This window comes from Anabrus simplex, chromosome 13 (assembly GCF_040414725.1).
Source record: "Anabrus simplex isolate iqAnaSimp1 chromosome 13, ASM4041472v1, whole genome shotgun sequence".
NCBI classification, from domain to species: Eukaryota; Metazoa; Arthropoda; class Insecta; order Orthoptera; family Tettigoniidae; genus Anabrus; species Anabrus simplex.
Window position 1 is genome coordinate 22,964,808 of NC_090277.1, and position 25,199 is coordinate 22,990,006.

Below are 25,199 nucleotides of genomic sequence, written 5' to 3' on the forward strand. Positions count from 1 at the left end.
TCATGAAAATGTCCTTCACATGCCCTTTCTTCAGGAGTAAGAAATGGTTCATGCAGTTCTTCAAGCTTCCAAAACCTTTGGAATTTTGTGTAAAGAGAATCAAGATTTATAAGCCTGGCACACCGAACCTTGGCGTTGTTCTTAACACATAACTCAGGAATGGTGCCTGACAATCAGCAAGCAAATTTGGAAAATTACCAAGGTGGGATAACCTTTCTTATGGAAGATATTAGAAGGCAAAATTTCATAGAAAACTGAAGTTATTAGCATGATATAAATAGCAGAATGCTGCTTAAATATACTAATGCTTAAAATGACAATCCGAGCAATATACCAACTGGAGCATTCAATTTGCTGTGCAGGAAGTTGGCTTGTGGTTATATTCACGACTGCACGGTTCAACTTAAATGTATAATCTGTCACAGTAGAAAACGAAACAAGGTTGCATATGGATCTTCCAGTATTGCCTATACCAAATATAGGTAGCTAAAAATCCTAGTACAAATGTCAAGCTTCCTGAGAAGACTTCAAGACACTAAGGATAAGTGAATCCCCCATTCCAAAGAAATCTTTAAGTAATACAATCCCTCGTGATCTGGTCTTTTCTGCTAAACAAGCCATGCTTAGCTAAATATTTGAGTGGGTGACACACTTGCAGAAATTCTAACATTTATGTCATAATTGGGAATTGTTTGGTCATTACCAACCAGTAACGTTGTCCATTGTACCAGGCGCAGATGTGTAACTTACACTGTATAGATACATGAAAAGCAAAAACGTAGAGACCAATGGTATTTTCCCTCACAAACTTGCGGCAATAATGTTTGCTTATTGTTTGTTCGAACTTTGTACAATCAGGATTGCAATGATTATCAAGTTTGCAACATTTACAATTAAAGGAGGTGCTCTTGTTGGTATTCTGAAGTAAAATCTACATGAATGACAATGACAAAATGACCGTGAATCCAAAACAATCAGTACATCCTATTCACAATGCCTTATTTTCAGATATAATGCATGTTGTCCTAAAGGGTCCAAAATCCATGTCACTGCCCCTTGCAATAGTATTAATTACTGGTAAAGCAGAGTCATGGCCATCCTCCTATGCTGGTACCAATCACAGGTATCACACATAGGTAATATAGACAAATGGCATGTCACACATAATGGCACCACTCACAGGTAAAACAGACCAATGGTGTTCCCCACATTACGGTACTATTCACATGCAATGCAGACCGATGGTGCTCCACACATAGTGGAACTAAATATGGTCACCAACTACATCAATGATAATTAATGGGGCCTACCCGCAAGGTACCAGACCCTACTAGTATGAGGTGCAACAAAATGAAATGATAATTAAAACTTCAACATATATCCATATACAAGAATCTAAAGTGAATTATGATGACAAATTAGCATGAATTCGAAACAATCAGTGGATCTAATTGGCAATGCTTTCATAACTTCTCTATGAAGGGTAAGATTAGAAATAACTTTAGGATAAAACATACAACTTAACTTGGTGTCCCAACACTCGATTCTGCATCAGCCTGTTTGCATACCGGAGTACACATGGTTTCCTTCTCGACAGAGCGAGTTTGCTACATGATTTATAGGTCCTATAGTCAAGAACATCCACTCAAGAGATGGTAAATTCGAATCCGCAACTCAGAAGATAGTTTTAAACTGGTTTCACATTTTCATACCAAGCTGCTTAACATAATGTCACTGCAATGTGAAACTCCTACTCCTAAAAGACTTAGTAGAACTTGACCTCCTCCCTATGGAGTACTCAGTACTAATTTCTGTTACAAAGTTTAGTGAACCGCAGATATATCTATATATATATATATATATACCACTTAACAGACAATCAGATTGCAATGATTATCAAGTTTGCAACACTTACAATTAAAGGAGGTGCTCTTGTTGGTATTCTAATAGACCTAAATGAATTGCTGTTAAAATTTATACTTCATCCATTCAGATTAAAATAAATGCCTTCCTCACCACCACCATTAAGATTTAAACCCTTAATCTCTGAGTTCTGAGATAGAGAGATTTGAACCCCAAAAACTACAAATTCTGTAACAGAAAAATGTGTTAACACATGTATTCACTTAGCTAACTGGTATTCATATAATCTTTTGACAAAGAATTGGTTCATCACGAGATTTGACTATTCAGTAGTAAGACTGAAAACCTACAACCTGTTTTCCAGTCATTGACCAGGTCAGGGAAAGAATGCTAGGGGCTTTACGTCGCACCGACACAGATAGGTCTTATGGCGACGATAGGATAGGAAAAGGCTAGGAGTTGGAAGGAAGCGGCCGTGGCGTTAATTAAGGTACAGCCCCAGCATTTGCCTGGTGTGAAAATAGGAAACCACGGAAAACCATTTTCAGGGCTGCCGATAGTGGGATTCGAACCTACTATCTCCCAGATGCAAGCTCACAGACGCGCGCCTCTACGCGCACGGCCAACTCGGCCGGTGGGGAAGGAATGAATGAAATCCCCATCTTGTGGCGAGGATAGGAATTGTAACGGCTGCCCAGGCCTGTCGCACTCCTGTGAGGCAATGATTAATGACTGACAGATGAATGACATGAAGTGATATTCGAGAGTGTTGCGGGAATGAAAGATGACAGGGAAAACCGGAGTACCCAGAGAAAAACCTGTCCCGCCTCCACTTTGTGCAGCTCAAATCTCACATGGAGAGACCAGGATTTGAACCACGGAATCCAGCGGTGCTACCGCCTGAGCCACAGGGGCTACTATTGAGTAGTATCACTATTATAATTAAACATATGTTTGTATGGTCCACCTTGTCAATCCTATATTATGCAATGTGTATTGACTATATAGTATTGAAAAGATGGACCATTAAAACATACGTTTAATTATTATTGTGACCTCAATTCAATACGGATCAAAACCATGAAGTTCATATCCTATGATATTGAGTAGTATGGGAAGGCAAATATGATTTGTGACATAACAACATCAACAGAAACAACAGAGAGCACCATGAGTAAGAAATATAACACCTGCCGGAAAAGCTTCTTCCACCACCACCATGAGGACAACAAATTGCGGTAGAAAAGAATGCAGGAAAACAGGCTAGGAGCCTGGAAGACAGTGATTCCCCAAGTCCAAATCACTGCATGTAGCTTGCTGTTGCTCCAGAGGAATAAATCCCACTTGCACTGACTGGCAGAACACACACACACACACACACACACACACACACACACACACACACACACACACACACACGCGTCTCAATCTCTACATCAGAGTGATATGGTAGCACAGTTCCATTTACCAGCTGCGAACTACTCGTTGTTATTTACGCCATTAAATATCAGGATCTAAGCAGAGGCAGCAAAAAACGCCACATTGCTCAGAAAAGTACAACAACGCAGTGGCAAGGCAACAAACACTGGTCTTCTAGCCCCATTCTAAATACTGAAGATGAAAAATCTGAATCTAGGTATCAACCACTCACTTCCAATCTACAATATTACCACCAAGCATCTGCCCAATGCCACAAGAGATTATCGCGTAGAAAATCGGTACAGCAAAGATGGCCACACCTTCAAAACTTCTAGAAATTATTACACAGTACTAGTCAACAAAATAAGACTGGCGCATTTTGGACACATGCCGCAGCACAGAACCTGGCTCACAATGCGGCGCAACTAACTGCCTTTGAGTCCAGCCTCCACCTAGTCAGTGGTGGCACATGGAGTTGATAGCAGCCACATGGACGATGTTATTGCTGGCCATCTTCAGAAACAAGGACATCAAATATTCCGGGCCATTCAGATCCGGAATTCTAACGGACACACCTCGCTTATGCGTATCCTCTCCCGAAATATGGCAAAAATGAACCAGCTTCTGAGGGTTGGTTCGCTGATCTACGTGAAGCGATATTATGTGGAGGCCTCATGGTCACCTTGACAACAGCGCAGACACTGCGATCACTGCCATTTGTATGATCACCCTAATATTACTTGCTTCAAAATATATGTGTGATTTGTAGTGGTCAACATAACTCAAGTGCTTGCACGAAAAAGGGATCACTCATATACAACACTTGCCAGTGAAGATCATCCACCTTCTCAGTTAAGTGCAAGGGTAAATATCAACCTTCTCCCACTCAGCCCGAAAAAGTGTTACCTATCACACCGACATCCCTACACCAACCTCCCCTTCCACACTTCTCCTCCTTCTACTGAGAACATTCTGAAAATCCTCACTATGGAGCTCCAGAATATTCTCCCATTCCAACGTCTTGATGTTCTGTATCAGATCCAGCTAGCGGCGCGATTGATCTTCCAGACTCACTCTGACAGAACGTTCTCTGGGATGTGAAAGCACTGTGCATTATTTGACTTTGATCCTAGTTCACTGTTGTAGTAAATGAAAGTTTATTATGATAACGTGTGTTCTTTAAGGGTCAAGTGACCGCTGCCCCAACAGATGTCACGGAGGGGTAGCAATTAGTATTCATAAATCCATCCCTCCAGAACAACATTATCATTCCTAAATGAATATCTATCTGAAAACATAAAAATAGAAATCATAAATGGAAAGAAAATAATAGCTTTAGCAACAATTTATATACCTCTTGGCTATTCCCTCCCACAGATATTTGTAGAATATAACAATCATAAATACAGTACTTACATCATAATCACAGATTTTAAAATTACATCATAGACACAACAACTGCAAAAACAAGAAGCTATTTACGATCAACTATTACATGATATCCTTCCGTTTCCCCAAACCGCCCTACAAAAATACGAGCCCTGCATGTCTGATCCTCAGCCCAAACCTAGCAACAAACTGTAACATTACCATTCTACCTTCAATGGGAAATGACCATGTCCCTGTCCTACTATACATAAAAAATGAACTAACAAACCCACAGCAACATAACCAACATCCCCCAGTAGTCACACGGTATACATGAGCCTACTGGGTAGCATACAGACAAACAATATTAGACATAATATGCAATGCTGAGCCACCTACTTCACAGCAAGAATTACAAGATAACGTTACGAAATTAGAATCCCCACGAACTATTGTCAACCGACTCCATATTCCTCACCACACCTCCAATCCTCCCAAACCTCCCCTGCCACGCTAAGCACTCCGAATATTAAAATACTCCCATGAACAAGAGAAGGCATACCTTCCAACCTGTGAGCCAAATATTAGGAAATACTGTTAGAGATGCTTGATCATTCATCAAGGCTATTAAAAGAAAATCATGTGAAAATACATGCACTGAATTTTCCAACACCACTGACGCTCGCAAATACCGGACCAAGTTAAAAAACCGACAAATAAAACGCAATCGTACCAGTATTATATAATAATACATAACAAATCTTCACTCAGTGATAATAAAACAAAGACTGACATTTTTGCAGATCATTATAAAGTAACTTTCTCACCATCTTTCGATCCCAAAATCTACCATCCTGCCCACAATGCAATATCGGAATATTCGGGTATCACACAAAATCCTATTTGCCCCACCTTTGAATCCCCTCCAGCTCTTGACTCTCGACATCACCTAAATACTCCTATTACAGTCTAAGATATAAAAGACACACACAGGAATACAAAGAACACTGCCCCTGGACTAGATCAAATTTCTTACCGACACCTAAAAGAAGCTCCATATCCCTTCCTAAAACTCGGAAATCAAATATACACCATAATTCTCCATAATGGATTCTTCCCCTCACCTCCCCCAAATTGGGTACATGCCAAAATATAGTTATTTTGAAAACCCCGAAAACTACCATCCCAATTAAATTCATATCGTCCCATAAGTCTTCTAACAGTGTTCTAAAATTTTAGAAATCATCTTAGCTCACTGTATATATACCTATCTCGACTCCCTCCATCTCATACCACAGTAACACGTCAGTTTATGTCCTCAGCACTACATGAATAACCATGTCTTTCATATCTCTGTATCCATCACAAAATATTTACCTACAAAAATATGTGCAACCCTTACCAGTCTCTATGTTGAGAATGCCTTTCAACGGACTGATATATAAACTCCATCACCTTCCAGTTCCAATGACAATCACGCATTTCCTAGCCAAAACCAGTAACCATAACACATTTACCTACACCTTTCCAATTAAAGCAGGAGTACCACTAGGTGTCCACTGTAAGCACTTTTGTATGTCCTGTGGCTGTAGAATCCAATGACTGATCCTTGCAATCATGTCTTCAAACCAATTTATGGGAACTCGAACAATGGCTCAATCTCTGACAAATCAAAATTAATTTAAGCAAAAAAATATAATTTTTTCCTAATCATAATTTGTAGATGTCGTCCCACTAAGAAACTTACAGCAATGTCTGACCTCTATAGGTTGAAACTTGGTTTCTTCCGAACATCGTAACTTTAGTCCATTGATAAATAGTTGTCCTCTTCTATCCGCATGCTATAGAAGAGGTTAATCTTATAATTTCAAACTTACAGTAATGTCTGCCCTATATAGGTGAAACTTAGTTTTTCCGAACATCGTAACTTTAGTCTATTAGTAAATAGTTACCCTCTTCTATCCGCATGCTATAGAAGAGGTTAATTTTATAATTTTAAACTCACAGCAATGTCCGACCTCTATAGGTTGAAACTTGGTTTCTTCCGAACATCGTAACTTTCAGCTAATCTTCATTGATAAATAGTTATTCTCTTCAATCCGCATGCTGTAGAAGAGGTTAATCTTATAATATCAAACTCACAGCAATGTCCGACCTCTATAGGTTGAAACTTGGTTTCTTCCGAATATCGTTAACTTTAGTCTATTGATAAATAGTCGTCCTCTTCTATCCGCATGCTATAGAAGAGGTTAATCTTATAATTTCGAACTTACAGTAATGTCTGACCTCTATAGGGTGAAACTTGGTTTCTTCCGAACATAGTAACTTTAAGCTAATCTCCATTGATAAATAGTTATTCTCTTCAATCCGCATGCTGTAGAAGAGATCAATCTTATAATTTCAAACTTACAGCAATGTCCGACCTCTATAGGTTGAAACTTGGTTTCTTCTGAACATCGTAATTTTAAGCTAATCTCTATTGATAAATATTTATTCTCTTCAATCAGCATGCTATAGAAGAGGTTATTCTTATAATTTCAAACCTACAGCAAAGTCTGACCTCTACAGGTTGAAACTTGGTTTCTTCCGAACATCGTAACTTTAAGCTAATCTCTATTGATAAATAGTTATTCTCTTCTATCCGCATGCTGTAGAAGAGGTTAACCTTATAATATCAAACTCACAGCAATGTCCGACCTCTATAGGTTGAAACTTGGTTTCTTCCGAATATCGTTAACTTTAGTCTATTGATAAATAGTTGTCCTCTTCTATCCGCATGCTATAGAAGAGGTTAATATTATAATTTCGAACTTACAGTAATGTCTGACCTCTATAGGGTGAAACTTGGTTTTTCCGAACATCGTAACTTTAGTCTATTAGTAAATAGTTACCCTCTTCTATCCGCATGCTATAGAAGAGGTTAATTTTATAATTTTAAACTCACAGCAATGTCCGACCTCTATAGGTTGAAACTTGGTTTCTTCCGAACATCGTAACTTTCAGCTAATCTTCATTGATAAATAGTTATTCTCTTCAATCCGCATGCTGTAGAAGAGGTTAATCTTATAATTTCAAACTTGCAGCAATGTCCGACATCTATAGGTTGAAACTTGGTTTCTTCCGAAAATCGTAACTTTAAGCTAATCTCTATTGATAAATAGTTATTCTCTTCAATCCGCATGCTGTAGAAGAGGTTAATCTTATAATTTTTACTCACAGCAATGTCCGACCTCTATAGGTTGAAACTTGGTTTCTTCCGAACATCGTAACTTTAAGCTAATCTCCATTGATAAATAGTTATTCTCTTCAATCCGCATGCTGTAGAAGAGATCAATCTTATAATTTCAAACTTACAGCAATGTCCGACCTCTATAGGTTGAAACTTGGTTTCTTCTGAACATCGTAATTTTAAGCTAATCTCTATTGATAAATATTTATTCTCTTCAATCAGCATGCTGTAGAAGAGATTAATCTTATAATTTCAAACCTACAGCAAAGTCTGACCTCTACAGGTTGAAACTTGGTTTCTTCCGAACATCGTAACTTTAAGCTAATCTCTATTGATAAATAGTTATTTTCTTCTATCCGCATGCTGTAGAAGAGGTTAATCTTATAATATCAAACTCGCAGCAATGTCCGACCTCTATAGGTTGAAACTTGGTTTCTTCCGAATATCGTTAACTTTAGTCTATTGATAAATAGTTGTCCTCTTCTATCCGCATGCTATAGAAGAGGTTAATCTTATAATATCAAACTTACAGCCTTGTCTGACCTCTATAGGTTGAAGCTTGGTTTCTTCAGAACATCGTAACATTAGTCTAATCTCTATTGATAAATAGTTGTTTTCTTCAATCCTCATGCCGGTCGACCGTTATTAATTGAATTTTCGTTTGTTCATTGCGACTCGAGGGAAGGAAACTGAGTTATTATAGTTTTAAAAACAAGAGTGCTTCTACTTTGTTAGGTATAGAACATTCAGCTCTCTCTGTTTGCTTTTTAAATTTACGACAATGTCCGACCTCTATAGGTTGAAACTTGGTTTCTATCGAACATAGCAACTTTCGCCTAATCTCTATTGGTTGTTCTCTTTTCAGATGTTCCCCTGATGTGAGGAATGCAATGTAAAGTTTACAAGGCGAGATAACTTCATGCGCCATATGAAATCAAAACACTCTAGCATAACATCTGCTTTATGTAAAGTTTGTGGCGTGTATTTCGCTAATGTAGAGCGATACGAGGCTCACTTAGTAGAAGCGCATCAGGTATCTACTTGCAACTATAACCCTCAGGTAATAGGGAACAAGCTTAAAAAACGGATGTAGCAGTAGAAAGTACTAGTAGTAGAAACCTAGAAAAAATCATGAACTTCAAGCTATTCACTGCGAGCACTGTAACACTGATGTACCATCTTCAAATTTTCAGGGTCACTTACGGAGTAATGCGCATAAAAAATGCCTGTAGAAGTGGTAGTAACACAAACATCGAGGAAATTAATACAGCATTTAAAAGGAGGATTTCTAGTTGCAGAATTCGTACTAGTAAAAAGTTTCATAGTACTGAACACTTTTAAATTGCATTCACCCGGATGTACAACAGCTTCTTGCTAAAACTTTGTCGAATCATAATTTATTTAAAGTTAATTTCGAACTTTTTGCGTTGTATATTAAGAGCACAGATGAATCCGAAATAACGGACATTAAATCATTTAATACGAAGAATTTTGTACTAAGTCAGTCAACCGATTTTGGTGATGTACCTAGGGATGTCTCGAACATTATTTCAACTAAGAACGAGGAATTTCAGGAAAAGGTCTCAGGGTGGGCTTTAGTTGAAATTTTGTATCTAGAAGTTAATATCAATAAGTACAATCCCATGCGAGGATCTTTGCACATCGAGCTGCCGACATGGATTCAGCGAAAAGAAGTTGTTGTAAACATCCAAAACGATGACGAGGCGTGTTTTGCATGGGCTGTGATGTCGGCTTTAATCCTGTGAAACGGAATGTAGCGAATAGAACATCATCGTATCCACACTATTCAACGCGACTAAATTTCGATAGTATAGAATTTCCTATGCAGTTAAAGGACATTAAGTGCTTTGAAGAACTAAATAACATTAGCATTTATGTGTATGGTGTAGAAAAAAGTATGTAGTAGGTCCGCTGTATTATACATGTAATAAGAAGAGTACTCATGTTAACTTACTCTATATCGAAAACAGTGACAATAGCCACTTTTGCTGGATTAAAAATCTGAGTAGACTTGTTGGTAGTCAGTTGTCAAACAGGTGTAACAAAAAGTGGCTATGTGATGGATGCTTGCAGTATTTTAGAACTGAAGGTCAGTTAACGAACCATTCCAAGAATAACTGCAATCATGTACGTACAGAGATACCTACTACAGGCAATAATGTTTTAAAATTTACAAATTATGACAAGCAGATGTGGGTACCTTTCGTGATGTATGCAGACTTTGAAGCCATCCTCAAGCCATGCAGCACATGCTCGCCTAATCCTGACAACTCTTTCACTAATTCTACGCACATGCATGTCCCGTATAGCTTCGCGTATTACATCAAGTGTAGTTATGATAGTACGCTTAACAAGTTAGAGCTGTATCGAGGACCTGATGCTGCTAAAGTATTTTTAGAAAGACTTGAAAGTGATGCAGTACGTCTTGGTCGTATTCTAAATAGTAATATTCCTATAAAGCCACTCACCGAAATTCAGTTAAATGATCATGAACATGCTATAAAATGTAGCATTTGTGAAGGGGAATTTTCCGATAATGACCCTAAAGTTTTCGACCATGATCATTTAACTGGTTTCTACAGATGCGCTGCTCATAATAGCTGTAATCTTAAGTACACAGTTCCAAAATTTTTCCCTGTAATTTTTCACAACTTATCTGGTTACGACTCACATTTTATCGCTTCACATTTTGGAGCTTCAGATGAAAAAGTAGATATAATCTCTCAGAATAAAGAGCGGTACATTGCATTTACAAAGTCTGTAAAAGTAGATGAGGAGCATTCTATAAAACTGAGATTCCTTGACTCGTTTCGCTTTATGGCGAGTAGCCTCGATAAACTTTCTAGTAATTTACAGCCAGAACAATTTACGGAAATTCGGCGCGTTTTTCCTGAAGGCGCAGTTTAATTTACTTAGGCGTAAGGGTGTTTTTTGTTATGAATATCTTGACTGCTTAGAACGACTCGAAGAACGTGCTTTACCATCAAAACAATCATTTTACAGGTCGCTGAATTCAGCAGATATTAGTGATGATGACTATTTACATGCGCAACATACCTGGGAGCAGTTCCGCATTCAAACGCTAGGTAAATACTCCGACTTATATTTAAAGACGGATGTACTTTTGTTAGCTGATATTTTTGAAAATTTTCGCTGTGTTTGCAAGAAAACCTACAGCCTTGACCCATGTCAGTATTTTACAGCGCCTGGGTTAAGTTGGGGTGCCATATTAAAATACACGCAGGTGAATTTGGAACTGCTAACCGATATTGATATGGTGCACTTTATAAAATCGTCTATTCGAGGCGGTCTAAGTCAGTGTAGTGGGCGGTATTCTAAGGCAAATAATAAGTACATGCCGAGTTTCGATTCTAGTCAGGAATCTCAGTATATTGTTTATCTCGATGCTAACACTCAGTATGGGTGGGCGATGAGTCAGCATCTACCGGTGAGTGGTTTCCGCTGGCTAACGCAGTGCGAAATTGATGCTTTACAGCTGCACGCCCTAGGCGATGAAGTTGATAAAGGCTATTTCCTCGAAGTTGACTTACAGTGTCCTAAAGAGTTACACACTTCTCACAATGACTTACCGTTCTACCCTGAAAATATGAAGTCCCCGTACATCGCATCAACGACGAAAATGCTAATTGCTAATTTTTGCCCGGGGTCTGGGTGTTTATGACGCCTTAATCTTCCTTTCCTAACATAACCATTCCACACTACTGCCATTCCAATTACATGCAGGTTCATACAATGTGATGCCAGTAGGGGCAAAAATCCACGGGTCGACGCCCTGAACAAATAGCATTTACAATAACAAATAATAATAATAACATTATGGTACGTAATTAGAAGTCTGTAAAATTCAAATCTATAAGTTCAAAAAGTTAAAATCAAGAATTGAGTGACTCTGTGGCCGCTCAGCTCTGAGACCCTGAGATCAACCTCCATTACGTCCATACAAGCAATTCAAATGTGTAAGGCCTTATACCACCTCCCTAGTCCCATATAAATAATGTATACTCAATATCATGTACAGAACTAGAAGTTCAACTCCGAGTCCCTCAGGTTGCCTTCCATTATGCCCCTATCGGTAATAAACATAGAATCTTCCTAATCCCATTAGCTAAATGTGTAGCCACCATCTTGTACCATGTCCAACACTGAGTCCTGAAGATCACCCCCAATGTGTCCACCCTATGAGTAAAGCTTACGCATTAAACGTTACACCCGTCCCTAATCTCATTAGTACAATGTGTGGCCGCCATTTCGTCCCAAGTTCCACTCCGAGAGAGCTAATGCTCTGTACATTGCACAAAGATAATTGGAGGTATGTTCTCATGGTTGGAAGCAGCATGTGGTTGAGTATTTTGAAGGCTGTTAATTACCTAGATCCCTGTGAAGTAAAGATTGGAGAGGGAGAGTGATAACGGATGAGCTCTGTTTGCGTACATATTTGTACTTTTCTCTGGCTCATTATGGCTCCCTTTAAATTTCTCACTGAACGTTGAGGCAATGGCCTCGGAGGAGGCAACTATTGTCATTAGAGTAAAATGCACTTTGTGCTGATTTGCCGTGTTTACTATTAAGGTATTAACGTTTGACTTTGCTGTTGTTCCTTACCTTGTTTATGTAGTTTTTGTATGCTTCGTGGATGAGTTTCTTGGTGGTATTCCTCACACATTTATATTTGTCCCACATAAGATTGCTTGTATCCTGTTTCCACGTCCCGTAAAGCATATTTATTCTGCGTATTATTTTTTACTATTTATTTTGTGATCTATGGAGAATTTTTCTTGGTAACGATGAGTAGATGGCTTCTTGCAAGTTATGATAGCAGTTCCCAGCCAGCATTTTTGTAGTAATAGATTTCTCTATTATATTTTCTTGCTGGTGGTTTCTTGTATTTTATGGTAGCTGTAACTGCTAGGTGTTTGGAGGAACAGAGGATCACTTCTGTTTTCAGTTCTGAAGATGGAGGCTTAGTAAGGAATAGAGTTTTCATTATATGGGTTAGTTCAGTAATTAATTGTTCAAGGAACAATAGGCAGAATTCTACAATGAAGGTTGCTGCTAATGGACTGGTGGGAAGAGGCAGGAGGTGAGGGGATTCATCCTGCCAGAACATTTCAAATGGAATATTGATTTCAATGTAATAATAATAATAATAATAATAATAATAATAATAATAATAATAAACATTATGGTATGTAATTAGAAGTCTCTAAAGTTCAAATCTATAAGTTCAAAATATTAAAACCAACAAGTGAGTGACTCCGTGGTCGCTCAGCCCTGTGACCGTGAGATCGACCTCCAATACGTCCATATATCCTCAGAGCGCACAGGGTTGAATTTGGGTTTCATGGCAATAAGGTTTCCTCCTACTGAGGTTTCCTAAATACAGTGTACAACTGAGGTACCACTTCTATGTCACAGATTTGAAAATTTTACCAGGATTCACTACTGCAAACAATTGGTGGGTCCAAAGCAGCAAGAGTGTCCAGAACTGCCTGTTTACAATTCACATATTTCAGGCTGCAAGCATTAAATCAAAACACAGTAATGGTCCTGTTTTGTGCAGCCTAATATTCTGAGTTGCTAACATCACTATTTACACTGTTTGATGTCATGCTAAAAAAACTATTTTGAGATTGAGGAGAACTACATTTCCAACATGACCATGTCTGCACCCCAGGGTTAATTTTCTACAGTAGAAATGTATTAATCATTGCAAATGTTCTCTGGACTGGTGAGTACACATCACAAATAGCTGATTTGCGTGATGTTTAGAATTACACACATTATACAGGCATTTGAATGAGAATTGTGAGTTTGGTCCTGGGTTCAATTCCACATCTCTACTAAGAGCAACTGAACACATCACAAGGTGGGGAAATGATATGGGCGGTTTGGCAACTTTGCTCCCTCCAGCAACCCTCGAACCCCCCAGACGTCTGATACCCATTCCTGTGGTGGACGGTAGACCTTCACTTCTACACCACGCCCAAGAATTATCTCACATTTAGATACTACTGATAATCATTTATTAATTTCAAAATCTGTATACAATTCTCTGTTTGTCAAGGAGTGCTTTGATATTATTTTTGCAGATGTTATTACACTCAATACCATTAAAAACATGACACAAACTCAGAGAACTCTTATCACTACGGAGCTGCTTCCCACCAAACTGAACTATTTTCTGGTTATTTTGTTGTGATGAGCTGCAGATATAAATATTTGAGAATAACATTCTTGCAAAACCAGACATTTGATTCCTTCACTTTCATCCAACAGAGCCAGACAAGAGGCAGTGTTGTCAACATTCCTATTCCAGAATACACTTTCCACCTGCCTGAACACTGAAGATGCCGAGGCCAATCTTCCACTTTAAATCAACCCCCACTTTTTTTGGTTTACACACTTAATTTAACCCTACCAGGCTCCATTTCTCAAATAGGTAGCTTACCTGTTACTCATGACCATATTTCAGTTTTACTGATTTGATACAATAGTTCTTGGAATACTGTGATGAGTGAGTGAGTAGAGTTTTGCATTTCTATTATACATTGCCAGATTGTGCAGAAATCAGCTACTAATTACAGGGTCAGATGTAAGAACAAAGACGGTGAAAGAGCAACAGGAGGCCAAGTTAAATGTCGGAGAGCAATAAAGACTTGACATTTAGACACTTAAATACTTCCAAATTGCATGCAGCAGGGTTCATAATGAGGTGACAGAGGTGAAGAAGAATAAACAAAATACAGATGATGGAATATAACACACCAGCCTCTGTGGATCATTGCTGGATTTTCAGCCACTGAATCCCAAGATCAAATTTTCAAAGATCAGAATAAATTCTGAGTAAGGAAAGCAAAATTGAGTACATCAGAACATGGTCATCCAACTGTAAATAATCAGGCCTTGAAATATAAGAAAGATTCCAGGCAGGTGTCTGATGTTATTCATCCATCTGAAACAACATTAAAAAATATGTACCTAACAACACCAAGATAAAAATCTATTATGCCATCATGTGAGCCATTATAATTAATGGCTTTGAATCTTAACAAACCACTGAAAGCGACAGTAAATATATCGATGTCACAGAAAGAAGGTATTTGCAAAGACTCACCAATGAAAGAATTGGGGTTTTGATAGAAGAATGCAGAGACGTACAGAGGTACGAAAGGAGACAGAATCAAGTGCCTAATTCACTGCAGGTTGATTCTTTGGACTGGTCATGTTGCAAGAATGGAAAACAGCAAGGTCATGGTCAACCGGACACCCCAGAAACATGTATTACAATATGGAGAAATATACTGGGATGGTAATATTAATAATCATTGTACTGGATCAGATACTGTGTGGTGCCAACTAGGTGGCCTGCTGATCACTAGATAATACAGGCTAATTTATTTCACTTTTGTGGAATTTTCTCATTAGCCACGATCAAACCAACAAGTTCAGACCATGAGTGAAGCAGTGGAGACAGAATTCGAGAATGATCTGGATGGAACTGAGCTCACCATGAACCCAAGATATTGGGATATTGAGGACTTCAAACTACCTCTTGTCTGAGCTGCTGAACACATAAATAGCAAATTCCATTTTGTCGAAGTTTAGGGGTGTAAAATCTAATAAAGCTAAAGAGTACTTACCTGTCTTCTTCTTTGAAACTAGTGACCAACTGACCTACTGGGTGTTCATCAACACATATTTCATCCTTAATATTGGTGGAGGGCTGTAAGGAGCAAATATGCAAAACAAAGTAAGAAATGTAGAGTAAGCAGATAACTAGAGTAAAGTTCATAAATAGACATGACATACCTGGAAAAAGGAAACAAACAAGCGTCAAGTCAAAATTATATGAAGAACAGGAACGAGAAAAGGAACTCATGAAAGGATAAAGAAGACAGAACTGAAAGAGGGAGCAAAAGAAGAAGAAAACATGAAGGACAACAATAATCTCTGCAATTTTTTTCTCTTCCTACAACTTCCTCTCATTTTGTTCATCCTATTATGTGTTGTTAAATGACAGGTCCCTTGTTTCTTTCCTGTGTTCCCACAGATGACTGATTGTCAGACAGACATACATTGGATCTTAACCTGGGAAAGGTTAATCTCTAGCCTACCATGTTCATGTTGTACAAGAAATAGTCAGTTGTTGGACTTTCCATTGACTCTAGACAATCTGAAGGCTTTACCAATATAGACTAACAACATTTACATTCAATTTTTAAAGGACTATGCTGGCCGTTTTTTCTACGGATAGCGAGTACACCACAATCCCGAAAGCCCCGGAACTGATTTTTGAACAAGTCACAGAATATTACCAGAATCGGATGGCTAGTTGCTGGTCCAGTCAGGCTACATGAGAACAAAGAAGGTAGAGAGGTAGAGCACTTAGTCTAAAAAGGCAAGAAAAATGGCCACGAATTTCTGTTAGGCTCACCACACATAGACTTATAAACTGCAGGCCATCAAGCTGAGCAGCAGTCACTTGGCAGAGTAATGCTCATTAGCGCTGAAGAGCCACTCTCTGTTCAGAGAGTTTAAAACTACCTAATATGTTTCCTAGACATGAGCAGAACAGCTTAACATTTTAAAAAATCCTCATTCAACTCATGTTGTCTACACTTGACTTTGTATGCAATGTTAGATTGTTATCTCTCGGGTTTCTTGAAAGACAGAAACCTTACAATTTGCTTCCTCACAAGTGAACTTTCCACTGTTCCGAAAAAAGGTGAAAGGATTCAACTTAGTTAAATGTCATTGAGTACTTCATCAATAGAGCAATATTCAAATTAATTCAGCAATCTAAACCTTACTAATTTAAGTTGAATCATCAAAACTAATGTCATATATTTTGAAATTAACAACCAGCAAAAGGGAAGAAAATCCCCTTGTCTTGGGTAGCAAATGCTGCAAAAAGAAATCAAGGATCCAAAGCACATGGGTAACACTGCCCTGGAAAATCTCCAGGCTGAATTCTTCTCAGATGATTCTCTTCAGGATCGGCTGCATCTATGGATATGCCATATAGCACATGTAGAATTATATTGACTTTAATGTAAAATTTTATACCGGAAAGGCGACCCCATTTGTTCACAACAAAAAAGCTTTAAAACACAATCTATATTAACTTCATGAGAATAAACATGCTTGTAACAGGTAATTCTCGAGATATATCCATAAAATATTTTAAATGGACTGGTCATATGACGATTATGTAGACCACACGTGGATGAAAACAAAAATGATGTTTAATTAGCTCTAGAAAATGAAGGTGAAGTGAAGTATGGGAGATCAGACTGTTGGAATTTTAATTGTTATAACACTGCTGCAGAGACGCACTCAATGGAATCTAATAATGTCACTGACAACACACGTTAGTTTCATACCTACCTTACCTCAGAACATACCTTCTCACAGAACATGAATGCAAGCTGGCACATTAAACACAGTCTTGGGTTAGCTGTCAATCTCAGACAGTGTTGTCACAATGTTTTTGAAACAGAAACAATGGAATTGGATATTGAATATGCCAGAGGTCGAACAGCATGACAGTGTCTTCAAGGTCTACAAGAAGCTTGCAGCAAGACTGCATAGCCTTACAGGACAGTGGCACAGTGGGTAAAATCCTTAAAACAGGGACACCAATAAGAGACAGGGTTGTGTCAGTCAGGTCATCATAATGTGTCAGTGAAGAAGTCGATGTCATATGATATGTGAGCTGGCACCGTGTTAACGAAAACTGACTGTGCTTCATATTAGAAAGAACACCTGGGCATGAGGAAAATTTCATCAAAATGGGTTCAGCATGATTCAACAGAAATGCAGAAATGATTACGACATGATGACGCTCATAACCATTTGGAGTGCTGTACGTACGAGAAGGGGCTTTCTTATGCCATATCGTTATGCTGGATGGGACATGGGCTAAATTGTATGAGCCACAGCGGAAATGCTGATCAAAAAAATGGCATTATTGTGGGAACCACAAAGCTTGAGAGTTCATGAAAAACCCAGCTGTGTGAAAGTTATTGTTAAAGTCATGTTTGACTCTGATGGTTTTATCCTAGAGCACTACATTCCTCCACAGCATTATAGCCTACACAGTGGCTTCCATAGTATGCACTAGCCATGCGTATTGGTGGGTGTGCTATTTACCAACTGGTGAGCCCAACTTACCAAAATGGTGCAAAATGGTGGCAATCAGCAATGAGTTAGGTGGAAAATTTATAATGTCCAATAAGGCACCAACTACATTGGTATTATAATTTTACTCATTCGGGACATATATTTCAGGTTCCCCATGGGAATCAACATCTATATCATCTGATGGCCAGGCAGGCATCAATTTTGGAAATAAGACAAAGTCTCTCATAGTGCACTGGCACAGCTGGTGGCTCCAAGTAACCTACGCAGTGGCATCCAAAGTATGCACTAACCATGCGTATTGGTTGGTGTGCTTTTTACCAACTGATGAGACCAGCTTAGCACACTGGGGCAAAACACTGGCAGTCGGGAATGAGTCGGCTGGAAAATCTATACATACATACATACATACATACATACATACATTATCATTATAGACTGTTAAGCCTTTCAGCGTTCAGTCTGCAAGCCTCTGTGAATTTACTAAACGTCACCACAATCCTCGATTTACAAATAGTGTTGTGGACTCATTTAGTTCTATACCTCTTACGTTTAAATCGTTAGAAACCGAGTCTAACCATCGTCGTCTTGGTCTACCGCTACTTCTCTTACCCTCCATACCAGAGTCCATTATTCTCCTACGTAACCTATCGGCCTCCATTCATTTAATTTTTTCCTCCCTCCCTAAGATTCTTTATTACTGTCCAGAAAGGTTTCCCTGCTGCTTGACCTAGACTTTCCAGGTTGTCACCAAAATCTTCCCGTGACTTCTTTTTGGATTCAACAAGTATTTGTTTCGCTCTGTTTCTTTCATCTGCATACAAATCCTTGTCTGCCTCGGTCCTTGTTTGGAGCCATTTCTGATAAGCCTTCTTTTTACATTTACAAGCTGCTCTCACTTCATCATTCCACACAGATGTTTGCCTTTTCCCACCTTTACACACACTTGTTCCTAGGCATTCCCTTGCTGTTTCTACTACAGCATCCCTGTATGCCACCCATTCACTTTCTATATCCTGAACCTGCTTACTGTCTACTGGTTGAAACTTCTCACTAATCATATCCATGTTCTTCCGTCTAATTTCCTCATCCTGGAGATTTTCTACCCTTATACGTTTGCAGACAGATTTCACTTTCTCTACCCTAGGCCCAAAGATACTTAGTTCACTGCAGATTAGATAGTGGTCTGTACCATCAAAAAATCCATGAAAAACTCGTACATTCCTAACAGATTTCCTAAATTCGAAGTCTGTTAAGATATAGTCTATTGTGGATCTGGTACCCCTAGCCTCCCATGTGTAGCGGTAAATAGCCTTATGCTTGAAGAATGTATTCATAACAGCTAAACACATACTAGCACAGAAGTCCAGCAAACGCTTCCCATTCCCATTAGCTTCCATACCTTCCCCACATTTACCAATCACCCTTTCACATCCTTCAGTTCTATTCCCAACTCTAGCATTGAAATTGCCCATTAGCACTATTATATCCTTGCTGTTGACCCTGATCACGATGTCACTCAATTCTTCATAAAGTTGTCAACTTCATCCTCATCTGCACCCTCACATGGTGAATACACGGACACAATTCTAGTCCTAAGTCCTCCAACTGACAAATCTACCCACATCATTCGCTCATTTACATGCCTAACAGAAACTATGTTTTGTGCAATGGTATTCCTGATAAGGAGCCCTACCCCGGACTCTCCCCTTCCCTTTCTAACACCAATCAAGTACACTTTATAATCTGCTATCTCTTCCTTGTTATCTCCCCTTACCCGAATATCACTTACTCCTAGCACATCCAAATGCATCTTCTTTGCTGACTCAGCCAGTTCTACTTTCTTTCTTCCATAAGCCCCATTAATATTGATAGCTCCCCATCGAATTCCATTTCGTTCGCCAAGTTGTTTCCAAGGAGTCCCTCGCCTGTCAAATGGGAGTGGGACTCCGTTACTCCCATAGGTCCGAGGCTTGCTTAAAATGTTCTGAGCTCGGTAAATTGATGAAGCAGGATGCTACCCTACTTGCACATAGTCCAAGTAAGGATTATGGGGATATGGGCCACCGGTGAATTGTATAGTCCTAGCCGCCTGAGAACAAGGAGGGCCATGACTCAGAATATGTCAGAGATACCCACTCCCATTCCATAGCAACTGGCATCCCGACTCTCAGGAAGACTTACTAGGCCACTCAGCCGTTGCCCATGGTTCATGAACTAGGACGTGACTACAGTAACCCACAAACATGAACCATTTAATGTCCAATAACGGACCAACTACATTGGTATTATAAACTTACCAATTTGGGATAAATATTTCAGGTTCCCTATGGGAATCAACATCTATATCATACGGAACTGTTCAGTACCAACCTATAAATGTTTGTAGTTGTAGTTACTAGCAAGTGATTAGTCTTGCACCACATGCAGATTACTCCCTGAAGTTCAGTGAAACTTCTAATTGGAATCCACTCTTCTTAGACCATAGAATACTGTATTAAAAAATTAATGCTATCTGCCTGCGCTTGTTAGTAAACACACATGGCTGATGACTATGTAGATACCATAAAGTGGTTAGAGAAAGATAATGAGAATTTTTTTTTCTTCAGAAGACAGTGCTATTTCTTACACTAATAATGAAAGTGTTAGGAAAAACAATTCTAGTGATGGCAACTGCATGGACGATGTAAAGGAAAACTGAGATGGTGTGACTGCTATACGAGATGGATCATCAACATGGAATTGGACAACCTTTTCCAATACACCAAAACCAATTCCATTCACTGGTGTTTCTGGTCTCAGTGCCATTGTTTTGGGAAGACTGTGTATTAGATGTGTGTTCAGAATTCCTCGGGGACGCGATCTGGGAAATAATTGCGATAGGAACCAATGACTATGCTGCTTTCCAGGGGAATATTTTGATGATAAAAAATCTGAAATGTGATAGTAAATAGTATCCTTGCATGGTTGATGAAATAAAAGTGTACTTTTGCTGATGATTCTCATGAGTCGGGTAAGAAAACCTAAACTCAAGTTGTGCTTGTCTGACATGAAGTTTCAGATGACATGTTTACAGATCCAAATGACTGTCTAAGAAATATTAGACCAGTTATTTCATATTTGCAAAGAATGATTCAGAATATCTACAATCTTGACACAGATATTGGCATTGATGTCGGTGTTATGAAATTTCTAGTTAGGCTCCCATTTGTGCAAAAAAATCCTTCCAAAAAAGCCAGGTTCATTATAAAAATTTATAAACTCTGTGAATGTTCTTCTGGATACTGTTTCCAGTCCAAAATGTATACCAGATAAGGCAAACAGGGTGTTCTTCCAGCAACAAAAGCAGCAGTGTTGTAACTAATGGAAGCAAACTTGAACCAAGGTCATATATTATATCTTGATAACTGGTATGTTTCCCCTGAACATTTTTGCACCTTGTTGGAGAATGGAACTCATCCTATGGGTACTGTATGCTCTAACAGGAAGAACGGGCCTCCAGAGCTCCGCACAATAAAACTGACGAAAGCTAATAATGCTCTCACCATAAATGGAAAGACAGAAAGGATGTGCATTTATTTTCAACCGTTAATAAGGACTTGGACTTTGATGTGATAATTCAAAGAAAACAAGGTGGAGGAGACGAAGTAGTGAAGAACCGCAAGAGTATTGGAAGATACAAGCAGAAAATGAATGCAGTATATCATGAAGACCAAGTCCTTGCATGTTTCCCTGTAATGCGATGGACTATCAAGGGTTATAAAAAAGATAATGCTGTATCTATTGGATTTGGCTATCTTCAATTCATATGTTGTGTTCATGAAGGTTACTGGCAGGCAGCTGCATTATACAGAATTTCTCACAGCAATTGCCAAGCAATTATTGCAGAGGGTTACTCTCTCACCTAGGACAACAAAAGCGAGAACACCCAGTAAAGACAGCCACATGCGGCTTCAGGCAAATATATTAGGACATTTTCCACTGCCTATTCCTCCAACAGAAAGGAATAAACATCCTTCTTGCCTCTGCAAAGTTTGCAAGGGTCATAAAATAAGGTCCAAAGTGAGGTGGCTATGGGAAAAATGTCGTGTTCCATCCCGTCTAAGGAGCTGCTTCTAAAAATATCACACAATGATTCACTACCGAAGACTGAGAAACAGTTAATGAACAGTTAGGCATTGACCTGTGATGTACATAACTTTGAAATGATGCCACTTTTTTTTACCCATACTCAACAAACAAAATTAAAGCATAATTTTCAGAAGTAGAGTTTTCTGTCCCTGCAGGTTAAACTAGTAGTCAGGTTCCAATGTGTTAGTTAAAGTATAGTTTCAGAATTTGCCTGGTTTAAAACTGGGAAACCACAGAAAACCATCTTTGGATGAATGGCTGAAAGAGAAGTGCAAGGATGTTCAAGGCCTTATGTTCCTAGGAAAGGTAGAAACTGCATGCAAGAAAATCAAGGAAGCTTTTAGAGAAAGGAAAACTAGATAAGAGTAGTGATGGGTGATACAACAGTACAATTACAAACCATCACTCTCATTTTCGTTCCATATTGAAAACAGGGATTTGTATGTAGATGAAAGAAACAGAGGAAAAGAAATAGTTGTTGAATCCAAAAAGAAGTCATGGGAAGATTTTGGTAACAACCTGGAAAGGCTAGGTCAAGCAGCAGGGAAACCTTTCTGGACAGTAGTAAAGAATCTTAGGAAGAGAGGGAAAAAGGAAATGAACAATGTTTTAAGTAGTTCAGGTGAACTCATAATAGATCCCAGGGAATCACTGGAGAGGTGGAGGGAATATTTTTAACATCTTCTCAATGTAAAAGGAAATCATCCTATAGGTGTTGTGAACAGCCAAGCTCATGGGGAGGAGGAAAATGGTGTTAGTGAAATTATGCTTGAGGAAGTGGAAAGGATGGTAGATAAACTCCACTGTCGTAAGGCAGCAGGAATAGATGAAATTAGACTTGATATGGTGAAGTATAGTGGGAAGGCAGGGATGAAATGGCTTCATAGAGTGGTAAAATTAGCATGGAGTGTTGGTAAGGTACCTTCAGATTGGGCATATGCAGTAATTGCACCTATCTATATGCAAGGGAACAGGAAGGATTGCAACAACTATCGAGGTATTGAACCCTTGAACTTACCATTCCATCGTTGGTCGGCCACGGCTGCTACAGTAGAACAATTTAGAACTCTTAAATCCTGGGTCGTTGCGGGAATAAATTCGGTCACGATCTTAACCAAACGATGGGGTTCAGAAGAGAGCCTAACTACTTGAAATGAGGGGCAAAAATGTGCTTACTAACTTTTATTAACTTGAAATAGCACGATAACATCATTAATTTAATATGCATTCTTGCAAAATAAAAAAATTATAAATTATTGATTTTTGAATGTTCCAAACACAGTCACATTACACAGCGTCAATTTGTTTCTACAATATCGAAGAGTTGCTTCGGAGAAGTTAATATGTTAGTGGACAGCGAAACTGAAAACTGAAAAAGGGAAGACCTGAAAACCGGGCACCTATTATTCCAAACGAGAACTGAGAGTTAATCCACACGATCCGTGGAAAATCTGACTTTCAACAGGTAGAACGCCTGATTTTCTCTCAATTAAGGTTATCCACCAGTCGAATACCCTTCACGGATACGGAACACCCGCCGAATGGACCCTTAATCGAACCAAACTGACTATCAGTTGCTTTGGATAGGTTGCGAAATATTATGTGAAAGCATGGTGTTCACTACGAATTAACAGCATCATTCACTATTGAAACAAAATCCCACCATGTATTTGTCATTCATGACACCCTTAAGTGATAAGGTAATCCCGATGCTAAATGTGCATCACCCAAAACAGCTGTTCGGAAGGAACCAACAACAACAGGATCCGTGAGGATCTTACGTTATGTCGTTCTAAAGGAACAAAACTGCGAAATGCAGGAAACAATTACTAATCATGCATTTAGAAGAAATGCCAAACACTGAAGATAATTAAAAAGTGGAAAGTCACTTGAAAAGTATTATTATCGAACCGATTTTCAGGTTAGAAATGGGTTTGTTATGCTTAATAAAATTACCAGTCCACGCTAAAATTTACTACAAATTTAAGGAATTCTTTCCCTTTGGAAAACAATGCTACCAGTACAGATCTCTCTATTTACTGTCTGTCCCAACACACTACTTGTAAAGTGATTACTTACTTACTTTAACTATGAATAAAAATGAAAGTACGACAAGATTGAAAATAAAATAAGTTACTGGCTGACGAATCGAAACCGCATTCGCAACTCAAGTCTCACACTAATACACTGAGTGTCAATATGCACACTATCAAACGAGAACGGACGTCAAAACGAGAAAACAATAAAGTCCGTAAAATAAATTAACATCTCGAAGTCATTAAAGCTTAACACGCACGGAGAATCAGTAAAATATTTAATCTATATCGAGCCGATTTCCAACACTTGGACAACCCTCACTCGTCAATAGCGGTCCCGTTATCTCAATGGAGAGCTACGCATTGACCCTCTTCATAAATCATATCGTACTGTAGATGCTACCTTCATCCAGACCACTTCGCAAAAAAAACAAAAGAAACATATAAACTGAGACTTGAGTGTGTACAGCTACCATCCCAGACCTATCGTCGGGCTCACTTGAAATCTGTACATCCTAACACTAATCACTATGTACATGATACTTTCCAAATTCTATCGTCGGGCGTGAACTAGGACGTCTCATCATCAGTGACTCCAAGAATACCATGTGACGTCCTAAATCTATCGTCGGGCGTCAAAGTGGGTCGTACTACGCCTCCCTTAACATATCAGGCGAACTAGCAATTTCAACCAACTCCGACATTTAGTACTAAATCTGGTCAGACAAATACGCACGACGGAACCACGTCTCTTACTATCAAACGATTGCAAGTCGAAAAATACAGTAAGTCTCTACCATTACAATACGTGAACTCAAAAATAAATATACGTGACGAACGATTCTCCACCTCGAACACACTCTCAGCCTGTGCACTGAAGTGTTAGGGAAGCAAATGAAAATTCCCAACACACGTTTACCATTTAGTGGATGCCTTCAAAATAATAATCATCACTACCGCATTCGAAATTC